We start from the raw sequence: 18,239 nt of genomic DNA, 5'->3' as shown, positions 1-18,239 counted from the left end.
GACGTGAGAGGGGTGGTTTCGTGCGTGAGCGAGAATGAGACGTACTGTGTGCAGAGGGAGGGAGAGAGGGGCTTACGCATCCTAAATGCGACCCGCGTCCTACGCGTCCACTATTGCACGTCTGCACCGCGACATGCGTCAACAATGGCACGTCTTCCACTTCTGCACCGCAACACGCGTCCTCGAGTCTAACCCTGGAAATTTAGATATTCTCAGGTATACCCTCGAGTCATATACTAGAATTTTTTGTGTGCTCATTTTTCGCCTTGAGTGCTAATACTGGCTAGTGCAATATACTCAGTTTTACCCTCAAGTGGCTGGTCAACAGAGAGTCAACAAATGGGATTAACTAGTTAAATGAGTTATTTAATGTGCAAAAAATTCCGAAAAAGAGTGACACTTACTCATGGAGTCTTTAGCACAAATTGCCACTTCTCAAATCATAGATAAATCATAGATAAATCAAGTTTTACCACAAATTGCCACTTCTCAAATCACCTAGTAGCTATGAAGGTGCATGGCTTTCCACAATAAGCCCTACCCAAAACAGCTTTCCCCAAAACATACTTTGTCTGAATGAGGCCATAATTTTCACACTCATGTATATTTGTATTGCAAATAGTTTGAGGTAGGCTAAGATGGGTTTCATTGTACCAAACACGCATTTTCCATTTTTTAAATCTCATATTTGAATCCCTTAGTCTGTTTACTACTCACTTGCCCTTGGTTTCTTGATACTACTCAGTTTTGCCCTCTCCCTTCACAAATTCTCACATACGCCCAACATTGCCCTGATTGGTCTAGCCGATGTCACGCGGATCGTGCCCGTCGACCGTTGATCGTAGGATTTAACGGGCAGGATAACCCCTATCTCTCTCTCTCTCTGGTCGGGGCCACCACCCTCTCTCTCTCTCTGTCGGCGGTTAGCTTCCACCCTCTATGTATGCTTAAGGGCGGTTACCCAGTACGCTAAAGTTTGGTTTTCTGCATTATTTTTCACGAGCTAAATTATAAACTCTTTTAGGCATTATTTTTCACGCAAAAAATGATACACCATCACCAATTTGTTGTAGCCATTACTTTTCATGCAAAAAATGATACACCATCACCAATTTGTTGTAGCCATTACTTTTCACGCAAAAAAATGATACACCATCACCAATTTGTTTAGCCATTACTTTTCACGCAAAAAAATGATACACCATCACCAATTTGTTTAGCCATTACTTTTCACGCAAAAAAATGATACACCATCACCAATTTGTTGTAGCCATTACTTTTCACGCAAAAAATGATACACCATCACCAATTTGTTTAGCCATTACTTTTCATGCAAAACAATGATACACCATCACCCATTTCTTGTAGCCATTATTTTTGACGCAAAAAATGATACACCACCACCCATTTCTTGTAGCCATTACTTTCCACGCAAAAAATGATAAACCATCACCGATTTGTTGTAGCCATTACTTTTCACGCAAAAAATGATGAACAATCACCGATTTCTTGTAGCCATTACGGTAAAATGATAAACTATCCGTCAAAATAGTCTGCATTACTTTTTTGTTGAGATATATACCCCCACAACGGTCATCTCCTCCTTAAATTATTGTGTAAACCCCCACAACGGTCACCTCCTCCTTAATTTATTGTGTAAACCCCTACAACGGTCATCTCTCCCTTATAAACACCCACAACGGCCATCCCTTGTGTCAATAGGTTCTGCCTCTCTCTTCTTCGTTCACATACACTTGATCATCCATTGCCATGGCTTCCACGTCTCGGACGCGGACCGGAAGGGGAAGGGGAAGGGGAAGGGGAAGGGGCAGCCGGGGTGGTGGATCATCATCATTGCCACCACCACCGTCGTCAACACTTCCATTGATCATAGAGGAGTTCTTCATCGTCATCTACGAAGACCCTTTGGTCAAGAAGGTACGTACGCGTTCCCACATATATGATGCATGTGATTAATTATGGGCATGTTCTAAAAAACCTTTAATTTCAAACGATCGGCGCTCGATCTCTTTGCAGGCACTCCCAAAAAAGTTTGCGGACTATCTTGATGGCCAGGAGCCAGCTAAGGTGTATCTGCGAGCAGCTGACTGCGGTCCTCGTCTCTGGACCGTGGATGTCCTATTTGACGGACAAGGCCAGATGTATCTCGACAAGGGATGGGAGAATTTCGCCATCACGCACGATGTGGATTTCGGCTGCTACGTACACTTCAAATATGAAGGCGATGATGTGCTCACAGTGAACAATGTGCAGGAAGTACTACTACTCAGACTCAGACGACGAAGATACTGACGATGAAAGTGACGACGACGTGAAGCCATGCATCCATCCCCTTTAGATAAGGGGATTATCACCAAGAATATATATGTAGCTTCATATGCATCGATTTAGAGATCTACTAGCTATTTTCTATATATTTAGAGATCTAGCTATTTTCTATATATTATGCACAATGTTTAGCATAAGAGTCACTTTAGATTAAGCTACGAAAATAGTCACCTGCCATGGGCTGAGGCGGCCCCACAGAGCGGCTCTATATTATATTCTCTAAATAAATAGACAACCCCATCGGTCATTGGCTGCGGAGGCCCCACAGAGCGGCAATATATCATTTTCTATAAATAAATAGACGATCCCACTGGTCATTGGCTGCGGCAGCCCCACAGAGCGGCAAATATATGTCTTTTCCTGAAAAATAGATGACCCCACTGGTCATTGGCTGCGGCAGCCCCTCAGAGCGGAAATATATGACTTTTCCTGAAAAATAGATGACCCCACTGGTCAATGGCTGCGGCAGCCCTATAGAGCGGCCCCATTTGTCAGCACGAGATGGGTCAGAGAGGAACTGCCCTCTGTGCAACCCCACCCGTCAGATTAACGGTAACGGTAAGGCCTCTGACCTGACGGCAACCCTCCCGTCCGAGCGTCTGCGAGGGGTTTCAAACTAGAGGGAGGGGAAAACTGAGGAAAAACTAACAAGCTGGGGAAAACTGAGCACAACTAAGGACCCGAGGGAACGAAAATAGAAATCCCTATTGAATACTATGTTGAGATCGATTATATACGTGTCATATGTTATTTGTGATCTTGCATGCTCTCCGTTGCTAGTAGATGCTTTGGGCAAGTAAATGGTTGTAACTCCAAGAGAGTATTTATGCTCGATAGTGGGTTCATGCCTCTAGTAATCTGGAAGAGTGACAATAACTTCTAAGATTGTAGATGTGCTGTTGCTAATAGGAAGAAAACAATAGTGCTTTATCTAAGGGTAATTCTATTGTTTACTTTATACACATTACTTAATGCGATAATCTGTTGCTTGCAATTTAATATTGGAAGGGGTTCGGATGATAACCGGAAGGTGGATTATTAGTCATACACGCGGTTGGATTACGGTCTATGTATTATGTATTACTAGTAAACTGCACGTGCTTTGCACGTCACATACCAAGCAAAACAACGCAAGACAAATGTAGATCCAATTTAACTCAAATATCTATAGTTACGTCAAACAAATTAAGTACATCCAAATTACTATGGTATACATTAACATAGTTGAATGACCGCGCATTGCCACGACCCGAAAATATTTTTATGGTTCCGTTCTGGTATAACAAAAAGATATTCTAAAAATGTTTAAATTTTCACTTTGCATAATTCAACATCATATGCATAGAAAGCTTTTTTTTTCTGGTAAACACCAATAGTATCTTCAAATCTCACTCAATTTTTTAAAATAATCTTTACCAAATTGATACAATACAACACCAATGGAAATAATTTGGTAATTCATACAACTTATTTCTAATTTTACAATATGAATTCAATAGTTAAATATTACAGTATTTCTCTACGTGATTAAATTTGAAAGGCAGCCCGTATTTTTTAGGACGTCACTGTCATGTTTTAACACAAAATGAAGTGCATAGTTAGTATTCAGCTGGTGGTCGCGTACTACCATCAGCTACACAGTGCAGACATCGCAGCCTCACCAAAATGCTTTTTCCAATCTGTTGCTCACGTACACGGACAGCAAGCGGCGGCGAGGGACTTTGGCCGCCTCACGATAGTCCGCCCAACGACCTTCGTCCAGCCGTCGAGAAGCGCCTCCAGGCTCTCCAGCTCTTCCCGCACGCACACCTGCCTGTGGATACACGCGCGGATCAAATTCGATGAGATGCGTTGGTCCAGGTCGAGGCGGCACAGGCAGGCATATGTCGCGGCTGGCATCCGCGCACACGCCGCTGGACCGGATCGCCGCCTTCCTCGCGGAGCAGAGGACAACCGGATCAGAAGGCCGCCTTCCTCGAGGAGAGCCGCGGAGGGTCCATCGGTTGGCAAAGGCCTTCAGGTCCTGCCATGGGGCTACAGATCGCGGGGGACGGGGTGAGCTCGAGGGCAAGGCGCTGTTCCCGTCTCGGGTAAAGGAGGGGCGGATTTTGAGGAGGTCCCGATCTCCAGCAGTGTGGTCGCCTCGTGGCTTCGTGCCGGCGGCCGCGGCATCCCCCGTCGTTCGCCATCGCTCGGAGAAAGAAGTGAGGAGATTGGGCAGCGGCCTCTCCCGTCGGTCACCGCCGCTCAGAGGAGAAAGGAGCGCGTCCCCCGTCGTTCGTCGCTGCTCGGGCCGCGGTCTATCCCGTCGGTCGTCGCTGCTCAGAGGAGATCGGGTAGTTGAGCATCTTTTCCGGAGAAGGAGGACGCGAATAGCCAAGGTGGTTCTAGAATGTCGTGGACCCATCTGCGATGTACTGTTCATGACGAATCCAGTTTTTCTCAGCTGTTGGATTTTGTAGATCAACGGCTCAAATTGATGATTCAGATTCAGTTCAAAACTGCTACATTATATAGGGGTATAGATATGTTGTAATGCCCAAACAAATCTCATAGTAATCATCTTGTCATGTATGGTCTTTATTCTGTCTATTGCCCAGCTGTAATTTGTTCACCCAACATATTATTTATCTTTATGGAGAGACACCTCTAGTGAACTGTGGATCCCGGTCCTTTATTTTACACTGATAAAATCATCTTGTTATGTTTACTTACTGCAAGCACTGTTCTCTTTAATTCCACTGCAAACAAACATCTCTTTTCACACTATACGGTTAGTTCTTTGTTTTCAGCAAAACCAGTGAGATTGACAATCTCACTATAATTTGGGGCAAGTATTTTGGTTGTGTCATGTGCAGGTTCCACGTTGTTGCTGACGCTGGTAGTGTGTCCTGCCACAAGTCAGCTAGCAACACCTTCAGAAGTCAAGGCATTCTCCTACTGGTCGATTAAACCTTGGTTTCTTACTGACAGAAAACTTGCTACTGTGCTCATCATACCTTCCTCTTGGGGTTCCCCAACGGTGTGCAATCTGCGCTCATCAAGCTACTTCGGTGGCGCCGTTGCCGGGGAGAAAGAGGATTTATGCAAAGGGAGTCTCTCATCTCCAATCTATTTACTTTATTATTCTTTTGCTTAGTTTATTTTACTTTATCTTGTTTGCTTCTTTATATAAAAACACAAAAAAATAGTTCCTATTTTAAGTTGCTTCTATGTCTAGTCATGTTACTATGTCACCTGAGGAAATGATCTTCACTTTCAAACAAGGGAGTGAGGAGAGTTTCAAAGAAGCTTGGTCTAGAATTAATAATTCTTATGATACAATTGAACCTAAAATGACTCTAGGCCTGCTTCTTAGTAGCTTTTACTTCAGTCTTGTTCTTTGTTATAGATATGCTTTGAACACTTTAGTAGGAGGAGATTTCCTTCATTGTGGTGGAGATCAAGTTTATAATGCCATAAAAAAGTTGCTTGCAATATATAGCTCACCTAGTAGTTTTAATTCATCCCTTGTGAGCATTTATGCTAGATTAAATAATCTTGAGACAGGTACAACTTGCTTAAAAGAATCTTATAATCTGCTTCGTGAAAATTATGATCATAATTCAATAAATTTTGAACCCTTAAGTTGGCTCCCTACAGCAAAAGTTGATATAAATGGTGAAATTTTTTATGCTCGTTGCGATATTATGTCTGAGTTCTGTCTTATACCTAAGGATATTTATGAGTCTTTAAATCTTTGGGAACTTCCTGTGGGTGGAGAAGAAATATCTCTTACCAATAATATCGTTATATTACCCATTGGAGTTGCTAAAGGAGTGTATACAAGAATCCTAGGAAGGATGGTATCTACTGATTATCTTGTCATTGAATGTGCAGGAAAGGGACAAATCACACTTGGACGATCTCTGCTAAAACTCCTGGGAGCAAAGATAGATGCGGGGAAATGCATCATGACTTTCACCTCCCCACCAGGTACTTCTCATTCTTTCCCTAAGAAAAAAAGTAAAGGTAAGAGAGGTAGATGTAAGTCTCCTGCCATTTATAATGTTGATGCTTCTTCATTTCAAAATACTTGATGCTAGCTCTTTTTCTGCGCCTAGCAGAAAGACGTTAAAGAAAAGCACTCTTGGGAGATAACCCATGTTTTATTTCTGTAATTTTTCTTTTGTTGAGTCTTGGAAGTTATTACCTCTGTAATAACCTCTCCTTAACATTTTTATTTCGTTCTTGTGCCAAGAATAGCCTCTAATAGGAAGAAAGTAAGATTTGGGGAAGTTGCTGTCCTGAAACAGATTCTGTGTTGTCACCATAAACAATCGTATTCCCAGCGAGAACGTAATTTTGAGCTGCCAATTTTTTAGCATATGCCCCAGGTTATTATCTAACTTTCGTTAGTTGAGAACGTTTCGATCTGAGCGACAGAAGAGTTTCGAAAAAATCGATCTTTACCTGATATTCCGTTTTGATAGATTTCTGCCACTATTTGCATTTGCCTCTTAATCTCTTTCTTTTTGAGTTCTTTTGAGGGAAGAGATTTTTGAAGAAGTTGCTAAAGTAGCTAATGTTTTAATGGATGTTTGGTTAGAACTGAACCCAAGTGAATTTGTTATTTTGATTGACTAATGTTGCTAATGAGAATTGTGTGAAATTTTGTATGAATGAAGTTTTCAAGTGTAGGGAGAGAAGAATGATGTAATGAAATGAAGTATGGACAAAAGCTCAAGCTTTGGGATGCCCATGTCACTGATGACCCACAAGTATAGGGGGTGTATCGTAGTATCTTCGATAAGTAAGAATGTCGATCCCAACGAGGAGCAGAAGGTGTTGACAAGCAGTTTCGATGAAGGATTCACTGTAAATGCTCACAGACAAGTATTCAGGGGGGTTTGATGTAACAGTTGAATAAAGTACGAGTATGTAAAGTGCGAGAATAATAATTGCAGCGAGTGGCCCAATCCTTTTTAGCACAAAGGACAAGCCGGTTTGTTTACTTATAATTACCAAACGTTCTCGAGGACACACGGGATTTTAGTCTAGTGCTTTCGCTACATACGGCTAAATAATCTTCATTGTTGTGATAAGTGTTGTGTGGGTGAACCTATGCTAATGTACCGCCCTTCCTAGGACTAATACATACTTGTGATTATACCCCTTGCAAGCATCCGCAACTACAAGAAAGTAATTAAGAATTAAATCTAACCACAGCCTTAAACTCTGAGATCCTGCGATCCCTCCCCGCATCGATATACCAACGGGGTTTAGGTTTCTGTCACTCCGGCAACCCCGCAATTGGCAAACGAGTACAAGATGCATTCCCCTAGGCCCATAAATGGTGAAGTGTCATGTAGTCGACGTTCACATGACACCACTAGAAGAATAACACCACAACTTAAATATCACACCATTGAATATTACTCAACCATAGTTCACTACTAACATTTAGACTTCACCCATGTCCTCAAGAACTAAACGAACTACTCACGAGACATCATACGGAACATGATCAGAGGTGATATGATGATGAATAACAATCTGAACATAAACTTGGTTCAATGGTTTCACTCAATAGCATCAACAACAAGTAGAAATCGATACCGGGAGAGTTTCCCCTATCAAACAATCAAGATCAAACCCAAATTGCTACGGCGGTGGCGGTGTCCAGCGGTGATGACGGCGGTGATGATGGTGGAGATGATGATGATGGTGATGGCGATGATGTCCAGCTCGATGACGGTGTCGATGGCGTCGATTTCCCCCTCCCGGAGGGAATTTCCCCGGCGGATTCACGCCGCCGGAGAGCTCTTTTCTCTCTGGTGTTCTCCGCCCCGCAGAGGCGGCTGTAACTCTTCGCGAGGTACCCTCTGTGGCTTAGGTCTTCGGGACGAAGGGTTTGGCGAAGAAAAGGAGGCGAAAGTGGCCGTGGGCCCACCACACCACATGGCGGCGCGGCCAGGGCCTGGGCCGCGCCGCCATAGGGTGTGGGCCCACCCTGGCTCCTCCTGGCTCCTCCTTCTGGCTTCCTTCGTCATCTTGAAAAATAGGATTTTTGGTATAATTTCCTTCCAGAGTTGATCTTCCGAAATATTGCGTTCTGACGGTGCTTTTTCCAGCAGAATCCTGGCTCCGGTGCTTGATCTCCCAATAATGATGAAACATGCAAAATAGATGAAATAACATAAGTATTGTGTCCCAATATGAAATATATCAATGAATAACAGCAAATTATGATATAAAATAGTGATGCAAATTGGACGTATCAACTCCCCCCAAGCTTAGACTTCGCTTGTCCCCAAGCGAAACTGAACTCGATAGACATGCCCACATGTTTATGGAGTGAAGAGTCGATAAATAAAATACGGACAAGAAGCATCATATTCATTCACACAGGACATTATAGTAAACAACCTCTTATAACTCATATTGAAACAAGTATAAGGTAATCACAAGTAAAGGTGCATGAGAAATCATGATTGGTGATGGCAAACTTCGTTCTTGGTCAGAGAACAATTAACAGATTATATTTATCTCATTGAGCAGCGCTCTCATGTTAAAGTTTATAAAGCACGACTTGCATACTCAATCGTAATGGTCTTCTCATAATCATTGATAACTTGCAAAGCTATATTCATTCAGGTAAAACTTGTACTAAACAAAGAAGAATAAAAGACATGATGTAGCAAATCACAATATAATGGTTTGATCACAACTACTCAAATGCTTGCTTGAGATGGAGGGAAATAGGTTTACTGACTCAACATAAAGTAAAAGACAGGCCCTTCGCAGAGGGAAGCAGGGATTAAATCATGTGCTAGAGCTTTTTCAATTTTGCAATCATATAAAGAGAATAAAAGTAACATTTTGAGAGGTGTTTGTTGTTGTCAACGACTGGTAGCGGGTACTCTAACCCCCTTGCCAGACAACCTCCTAAGAGCGGCTCCCATATTATTTTCATTTTGTGTGGCACTCCTTCCAACCTTTCTTTCACAAACCATGGCTAACCGAATCCTCGGGTGCCTGCCAACAATCTCATACCATGAAGGAGTGCCTTTTTATTTTAGCTTTATTATGATGATGACACTCCCCCCAACCTTTGCTTACACAAGCCATGGCTAACCGAATCCTTCGGGTGCCGTCCATCAATCACATACCATGGAGGAGTGTCTATTTAGTTTAATTAATTTGGGACTGGGAATCCCATTGCCAGCTCTTTTTGCAAAATTATTGGATAAGCGGATGAAGCCACTAGTCCATTGGTGGAAGTTGCCCAACAAGATTGAAAGATAAAACACCACATACTTCCTCATGAGCTATGAAACATTGACACAAATAAGAGATACTAAGTTTTGAATTGTTTAAAGGTAGCACATGAAGTATTTACTTGGAATGGCAGAAAATACCATTTAGTAGGTAGGTATGGTGGACACAAATGACATAGGTTTGGGTTAAGGTTTGGATGCACGAGAAGTATTCCCTCTCAGTACAGGTCTTTGGCTAGCAAGGTTAATTGGCAAGCATAAGAGTCGAGGGAAACAAACAAATATACATATGATAGAAACAATCATGCATCTTCCTTGTAAGCACAAACAATTTTAACTTCAGAATAATAAGCTATGAGCTAACAAGAAAGACAATGAAACATCTACATGTATTTCTCTTTTCTATTTAAACCTCAAAGTGTTGTTGTTATTGACCAATGCTAAGTTTGCCAAAACCAAATAGATTTATTCAATGCTCCCAAAGTGATACCAATACTAACAACAAGGTGAATCATATAGTAAAGATTGCAAACTAAAATAAGATATGCAATATGTAAATGATAAGACTTCTCATTAATATTCCATAACGATAACTCACACCAAGGGATACATAGATAACCAACTAAAGGAGAGATACTTCCAAATGCAACCCATCTTATATGATAACTTCCCTACTCATGATATGACACTACTTGACAATAAAAGTAAAAGGTAGTGATAATGTGATACCGCGGCACTCCCCCAAGCTTGGAACAAACCAAGGGGATGCCAATACCGATGATGAATTACTCCTGCGGAGATGGTGGTGATGAATTCCTGACAAGCTTCTCAATAAGCTCCTGAAGCTCGTCAATCCTGTATATGAGATTGCGAATCATCTCTGAGTTGTGCTCGACGCGGTTAAAGAGTCTGTCTGATGGCGAGTCCCAGCTCTTGGAGTTATTTCCCCACTCTTCAGCCTCAGGCTCCTTCTCTCCTGCAATGTTAGAGCGATCTATATCCCACTGGCTAGGCAATGCTGCCTTGGGAGTCCCTTCAATTTGATTATTGAAAATTAGATTGTGGAAGGGGTGATGAGTGCCTGATGGAGATGTTTTCGGAGCTAGGTAATGACGTGGAACCGCTCCTCCAGTACGAATTTTTGCTCTCTTGTTTGCACTAAAAGGGTTGTCCACCACCTTGATGCTTGCGATGGTAGCACGCGGATGTGCGCGCGAGTCTTCCTCCACCTCTTCTTCATCTTCTTTCTTGACGTCCTTGTCTTCCTCTTTCCACCCAAGATCTCGATCATCTTCATCCGGAAACTCCTTGCCCTTGTTCTTGGAGACCATGGTGCTTCTAAACCGAAAACAGATCACTGGCGAAATGCTCGAAACAAAACACGTCGAGAACACGATATACGGACCTCCAGGGGTCCGGGGGATTATATAGCAAAATTTTTCACGACAAACGGAAAGTACCAGATCGAACCAGAGTCGGAAAGGGGCGACGGGGCGGCCAAACCATAGGCCGGCGCGGGCCCAGGTCAGGCCGCGCCGCCCTATGGTGGCACCCCCTAGTGCGTCCTTTCCACTCCGTTTCGAACTCGTAATTTCTCATATTTTCCAAAAACAGTAAAAATATTGTTCGGAAAGTAAATTGCGTACTTTTCATTACCAGTACTGTTACCTATTCAAAGTCGAGTTCTGGCGGACTGTCAATTTGCCCTTTGATGAAAGCTTCCGGTGTTTCCACTTGAATAATATCAACATCAACATTATAGGAATCACCCGAGATATAATGCTTGAGTCTTTGTCCATTCACCACTTGCGTAGCATTGCCTTGGAGAGAGCTAATTTTGATTGCTCCTGAACGATACACCTCCTCGACAACATATGGTCCTTCCCATTTCGAGAGTAATTTCCCTGCAAAGAATCTGAGACGAGACCGATACAATAGGACTTTATCCCCAATATTAAATTCTCTTTTGATAATCCTCCTATCATGCCATTTTTTAACTTTCTCTTTAAAGAGTTTAGCATTTTCATAAGCTTCACTTCTCCATTCATCTAGAGAACTCAATTGCAACAACCTCTTATCACCGGCAAGTTTAGGATCTTTATTTAATTCTCTAATAGCCCAATAAGCTTTGTGCTCTAGTTCTAAAGGTAAATGACAAGCTTTCCCATAAACCATTTTATAAGGTGACATTCCCATGGGATTTTTATAAGCAGTTCTATAAGCCCAAAGTGCATCCTTCAATTTACTAGCCCAATTCTTTCTAGTTTTATTAACAGTCTTTTGCAAGATAGATTTAATCTCTCTATTTGATAATTCTACTTGCCCACTAGTTTGAGGATGATAAGCGGAAGCAATTCTATGATTAATACCATACCTAGCAAGAGTTTTTCTAAAACCTCCATGAATAAAATGAGAACCTCCATCAGTCATAATATATCTAGGTACTCCAAATCTAGGAAAAATAATATCTAAAAGCATTCTTAAAGAGGTCTCACCATCAGCACTTTTTGTAGGTATAGCTTCCACCCATTTAGTAACATAATCAACAGCAACAAGTATATGAGTGTTACCTTCCGATGACGGAAAAGGTCCCATAAAGTCAAATCCCCAACAATCAAACGGTTCAATAACAAGAGTATAATTCATAGGCATTTCATTGCGTCTGGAGATATTACCAACCCTTTGGCATTCATCACAAGATAAAATAAACTTTCTCGCATCTTTGAAGAGAGTTGGCCAATAAAAACCTGATTGTAGAACCTTTTGCGCGGTTATTTCTCCAGCGTGATGTCCTCCATAAGCACTACCATGACATTTACTCAATATTTCTTGTTGTTCATACTCGGGAACACATCTTCGCATAATACCATCCACTCCTTCTTTATATAAGTGTGGGTCATCCCAGAAATAATGCCTCAAATCATAAAAGAATTTCCTCCTTTGCTGAGCTGAAAAGGTTGGAGGCAAGTACTTGGAAACAATAAAGTTAGCATAATCAGCATACCAAGGACTGTCTCGCGAGCTCACCTTTATTACAGCCAATTGTTCATTTGGAAAACTATCATTAACAGGAACAGGATCATAAGCAATATTTTCCAATCTAGACAAATTGTCAGCAACAGGATTATCAGCACCTTTCCTATCTACAATATGTAGATCAAATTCTTGCAAAAGAAGTACCCATCTAATAAGCCTCGGCTTAGCATCTTTCTTTGTCATTAGGTATCTAATTGCAGCATGATCAGTATGAATAGTAACTTTTGAATCAACAATATAAGATCTAAATTTATCACAAGCAAAGACTACAGCTAATAATTCCTTTTCAGTTGTAGCATAATTTCTTTGAGCAGCATCAAGAGTTTTACTAGCATAATGAATAACATTCAGTTTTTTATCTACTCGCTGTCCAAGAACAGCGCCTACAGCAAAATCACTAGCATCACACATAATTTCAAAGGGTAAGTTCCAATCAGGAGGTTCAACTATAGGAGCAGTTGTTAAGGCTTTCTTAAGAGTTTCAAAAGCTTCCTTACAATCATCATCAAAAACAAATGGTACATCTTTTTGAAGAAGATTTGTAAGAGGCTTTGAAATCTTGGAGAAATCTTTAATAAATCTCCTATAAAACCCAGCATGACCAAGAACACTACGAATACCTTTTACATCCCTGGGATAGGGCATCTTCTCAATTGCTTCAACTTTAGCTCTATCAACTTCAATACCTCTCTCAGAAATTTTATGTCCCAATACGATTCCTTCATTAACCATAAAGTGGCATTTCTCCCAATTAAGAACAAGGTTAGTTTCTTCACATCTCTGCAAAACTTTATCAAGGTTTCGCAAGCAACTATCAAAAGAATTCCCATAGACGGAAAAATCATCCATGAATACCTCTACAATACTTTCACAAAAACCATGAAAAATAGCAGACATGCATCTTTGAAAAGTAGCAGGAGCATTACATAAACCAAAAGGCATGCGTCTATAAGCATAAGTTCCATAAGGACAAGTAAAGGTGGTTTTCTCTTGATCTTTAGCTTTAACAGCAATTTGTGAAAACCCAGAATAACCATCAAGAAAGCAAAAATGAGTAGTTTTAGACAATCTTTCTAGCATTTGATCAATAAATGGTAAAGGGTAATGATCTTTCTTAGTAACTTTATTAACTTTTCGAAAATCAATGCACATTCTATACCCTACGAATGAGCTCATCATTATCATTAGGCACAACAGTCATACCTCCTTTCTTGGGAACGCAATGCACAGGACTAACCCATCTACTATCAGCAATAGGATATATAATACCAGCTTCAAGGAGTCGTAATACCTCATTCCTTACCACTTCCTTCATCTTTGGAATTAGACGACGTTGAGGTTCAACAACAGGCTTTGCATCATCTTCCATATTAATAGCATGTTGGCAAATAGAAGGAGAAATCCCTTTCAAATCATCAAGAGTGTAGCCAATAGCGCTTCGGTGCTTCTTCAATATTTCCAATAACCTTTCTTCCTCAATCTCTGAAAGCTTAGAACTAATAATAACAGGATATATTTTCTTATCATCAATATGAGCATATTTGAGATTATCAGGTAAAGGCTTTAAATCAAAAACAGGATCTTCCTTTGGTGGCGGTGTTGTACCCAAATCTTCCACCGGTAAATCATGCTTGAGAATAGGTTGGCGAAGAAAAATTTCCTCAAGCTCATCTCTTTCTTTCCTAAAAATTTCGCTCTCGCTATCCTCCAAATGTTGCTGCAAAGGATTATTAGGAACAAGAACAATAGATGCACATTGCTCCATCTTAATATCATTACTAGGCAAATCAGCTTTATAAGGAGCTTTAGTAAATTTAGAGAAGTTAAACTCATAAGATTCACCAGCAAATTTAGTCAAAATTTTCTCTTTCTTGCAATCTATAATAGCTCCACAAGTATTTAGAAAAGGTCTACCAAAGATAATAGGACAATAATCACTAGCAGCAGAACCAAGTACCAAAAAGTCAGCAGGATATTTAATCTTACCGCATAAAACTTCCACATCTCGAACAATACCAATTGGAGAAATAGTTTCTCTATTAGCCAGCTGAATAACCACATCAATATCTTCAAGTTCACAAGAATCAATTTCGTGCATAATCTCCGTGTAAAGCTCATACGGAATAGCACTAACACTTGCACCAATATCACATAATCCATAATAACAATGATCACCAATTTTAACAGATAGCATAGGAACACTAGCTTGTTTGGGTTTATTAGGATGTGAAACAATATTAGAAGCATCTTCACAGAAAATAATATGACCATCCTCCACATTTTCAGTCACAAGATCTTTAATTATTGCAACAGCAGGTTCAACTTTTATTTGTTCTTCAGGTTCTACAGGTTTCTTTTCACTTTTATGAACCGCACTATTTATAACAGAGTACTCCTTCATTTTAGCAGGGAAAGGAGTTTTTTCAATATAAGCTTCAGGAATAACATGATCAGCAGTTTCAACTACAACACATTTATTAATAGATGAATCAATTTTATCTTTATACGGTTCATGATACTTATCAAAATTCTTCTTTGGCAATTCATAATGAGAGGCAAAAGCTTTATAAAGATTTACAGCAACTTGAGAATCAAGACCATATGTAGCACTCATATTACGAAATTTATCAGTATCCATAAAAGCTTCAATGCATTTATAATCATAAATTATACCTGATTCTCTATCCTTGTCGTTCTCCCATCCTTCAGTATTTTCTTGGATTCGATCAAGAAGGTCCCTTTTAAACTCTTCTTTGTTGCGTGTAAATGATCCAGAACAAGAAGTATCCAGCAAGGTCTTGTCTTGAAAAGAAAGTCTTGCATAGAAATTATCAATAATAACATTACCAGGAAGCTCATGAATGGGGCATTTGAGCATTAAAGACTTCAATCTCCCCCAAGCTTGGGCAATACTCTCTCCATCATGAGGCCAAAAATTATATATGCGATTCCGATCCTTATGAATTTCACTTGGAGGATAGAACTTAGAATAAAACCGGGGCACAATATCATTCCATTCAAGAGAATCCCCATTATCCAGTAATTTATACCAATGCGCTGCCTTACCAGACAGCGATAAAGAGAATAGTTTCTTCCTCACTTCATCCATAGCAATACCAATTCCACTTACCAATAGCGCTTCACTCCCCGGCAACGGCGCCAGAAAATAGTCTTGATGACCCACAAGTATAGGGGGTGTATCGTAGTATCTTCGATAAGTAAGAATGTCGATCCCAACGAGGAGCAGAAGGTGTTGACAAGCAGTTTCGATGAAGGATTCACTGTAAATGCTCACAGACAAGTATTCAGGGGGGTTTGATGTAACAGTTGAATAAAGTACGAGTATGTAAAGTGCGAGAATAATAATTGCAGCGAGTGGCCCAATCCTTTTTAGCACAAAGGACAAGCCGGTTTGTTTACTTATAATTACCAAACGTTCTCGAGGACACACGGGATTTTAGTCTAGTGCTTTCGCTACATACGGCTAAATAATCTTCATTGTTGTGATAAGTGTTGTGTGGGTGAACCTATGCTAATGTACCGCCCTTCCTAGGACTAATACATACTTGTGATTATACCCCTTGCAAGCATCCGCAACTACAAGAAAGTAATTAAGAATTAAATCTAACCACAGCCTTAAACTCTGAGATCCTGCGATCCCTCCTGCATCGATATACCAACGGGGGTTTAGGTTTCTGTCACTCCGGCAACCCCGCAATTGGCAAACGAGTACAAGATGCATTCCCCTAGGCCCATAAATGGTGAAGTGTCATGTAGTCGACGTTCACATGACACCACTAGAAGAATAACACCACAACTTAAATATCACACCATTGAATATTACTCAACCATAGTTCACTACTAACATTTAGACTTCACCCATGTCCTCAAGAACTAAACGAACTACTCACGAGACATCATACGGAACATGATCAGAGGTGATATGATGATGAATAACAATCTGAACATAAACTTGGTTCAATGGTTTCACTCAATAGCATCAACAACAAGTAGAAATCGATACCGGGAGAGTTTCCCCTATCAAACAATCAAGATCAAACCCAAATTGCTACGGCGGTGGCGGTGTCCAGCGGTGATGACGGCGGTGATGATGGTGGAGATGATGATGATGGTGATGGCGATGATGTCCAGCTCGATGACGGTGTCGATGGCGTCGATTTCCCCCTCCCGGAGGGAATTTCCCCGGCGGATTCCTGCCCGCCGGAGAGCTCTTTTCTCTCTGGTGTTCTCCGCCCCGCAGAGGCGGCTGTAACTCTTCGCGAGGTACCCTCTGTGGCTTAGGTCTTCGGGACGAAGGGTTTGGCGAAGAAAAGGAGGCGAAAGGGGCCGTGGGCCCACCACACCACATGGCGGCGCGGCCAGGGCCTGGGCCGCGCCGCCCTAGGGTGTGGGCCCACCCTGGCTCCTCCTGGCTCCTCCTTCTGGCTTCCTTCGTCATCTTGAAAAATAGGATTTTTGGTATAATTTCCTTCCAGAGTTGATCTTCCGAAATATTGCGTTCTGACGGTGCTTTTTCCAGCAGAATCCTGGCTCTGGTGCTTGATCTCCCAATAATGATGAAACATGCAAAATAGATGAAATAACATAAGTATTGTGTCCCAATATGAAATATATCAATGAATAACAGCAAATTATGATATAAAATAGTGATGCAAATTGGACGTATCAGTCACCCCAAGAAATATCCAAGAGGTACAAGCGTCAAAGCTTGGGGATGCCTTGGTCATCCCCTCTTCATCAACAAAGCATCAGGTCATCTTTCTAGACACTATATTTTTATTACTTCATATGCTATGTGCTGTTCTTGGAGCGTCTTTATTTTTATTTTTAGTTTAGATTAGTTTTGTTTGCTGTATAATATAGTTGGATCCCAGCATATTTATTTTGGAGAATGACACACTCCGTTTTTAATTGCATAGAACACTCTAGTTTCCGCTCTTATTGTTCTGCGAGTGCTCTCTTTTGATAGTACTGCGTTTAGCTCTTGGTTTTCCATTCTTATTTTATTCAGAGCTTGTTAGTTTCATTTATTTAGGTATGATTAGATCTCTGGTATTTATTTATTGTTATCTATGAGAGTTGTTTCAAATAAGTTGATTGGTGTTGCAGATGAGTAAAATATTTCATGCTTATAGCGATGCAAAAAAGAAGCTTGTTTAGACTGTGGCATAGACTTTGGCATGTCATGTTTGATGTTATTATTATCATATGATTAGTAGTTATTGTTGTAGCATGACTTGTCTCAAATAGATGAGAGTGCTTAATGTGTCATTGAAAGAATCATGTTTTGTTTCCATCATAAAAAGCATAATATTGTAGTATTCTCCTTTGATGCTTTAATGGGTTGACTTGGCACATGCTTAAATCATGTTATGAATACAAACCAGTCACCTAAAGCCTCTATGATCATTTAGTTTTTGAGTTGTAATATCACTTTATGCTTTGATTAATAATATTTTGTCGCTATGCATGATTATGGTCATTATTGCTCCCTTAGTTGGTCGCTCCCAGTCTTTTGCTAGCCTTTGCCTGTACTGAGTATGAGCTCTACTCGTGCATCCAACTACCAAAAAC

The sequence above is a fragment of the Lolium perenne genome, chromosome 4 (assembly GCF_019359855.2).
Source record: "Lolium perenne isolate Kyuss_39 chromosome 4, Kyuss_2.0, whole genome shotgun sequence".
Lineage (NCBI taxonomy): Eukaryota > Viridiplantae > Streptophyta > Magnoliopsida > Poales > Poaceae > Lolium > Lolium perenne.
Note: the sequence above shows the minus strand (reverse complement) of the source record.